Raw genomic sequence first — 1054 nt, 5'->3', positions numbered from 1 at the left:
CGTGTGATGGACTTAGGTTCTATTCAGGGTTTATTCCCGTCTCACACCCAATGTTCCTGAATAAGCTTCAGACCACTGACCAGAATAAAGCGGTTACTGAAGATGAATGAATAAAATGAGTACAGTGTTGAAATTTCTTATGATTTTAAACCTGGAAGTAGGTGAACTCTAAAATATATAAACAATGTTGGAGATGTTTCTTGACTTTTTTATGTAATAACATAGGCCTTGCGGGTGGCATGGTGGTGCAGTGGGTAGCGTTGCTGACTCTCAGCTCCATGGTACAGTGATTGGTCCTGAGCTCAGGTTACTGTCTAAGACTGTGTGGGTTTCCTCCAGGTTCTCTGGTTTCTTTTCACCCCCACCCTCCAAAAATGAATGACTGTGGTGCCTTGTGATGCAATGGCATGTATTCCTGCCTTGAGCAAAGTGTTCCTGGGATAGACTACAGATCCTTGATCAGCATAAAACGATTATTGAAAATAAAGGGATTATATAATGTTATGTAGCGTATTGCACTTTTTTCATATTCAAATCAAATCTTGGTTGCAATTTTCCAGGTCTTTCTATTAGGTCTCACATATGCCAGTTCTTTGGACCAAGACAATATTATAGGAATCAAAGGTTGTGATATACATCACTTCAGTGGCCATATATTTTACATTTCAGGTTCTAGCAAGCCACTAGATGGAGACAGCAGCAACCTTGATTTCCACAATTTTCTCCATGCTTTGTACACTATAAATGAAACACAGTACTGTACATTTTCTTTTGATCACTGGGGTAATGTCCTTAAGCAATTATTTGAAATGCCTTAAGTGACTTACCTTAAGTGCAATCACTGAACCTTTAGTATATTCTTTTGCCTGCCTGGGCATATATATATATATATATATATATATATATATATATATATATATATATATATATATATATATATATATATATACTCAGCAATGAAATAAACGTCCTCTCATATTCAACTGCTTTTATTTCCAGCAAAGTTGTTAACATGTTTAAATATTTGTATTAACATAAAACATTCAACAACTGA

Source organism: Ictalurus punctatus, chromosome 3 (genome assembly GCF_001660625.3).
Source record: "Ictalurus punctatus breed USDA103 chromosome 3, Coco_2.0, whole genome shotgun sequence".
Taxonomy (NCBI): domain Eukaryota; kingdom Metazoa; phylum Chordata; class Actinopteri; order Siluriformes; family Ictaluridae; genus Ictalurus; species Ictalurus punctatus.
Note: the sequence above shows the minus strand (reverse complement) of the source record.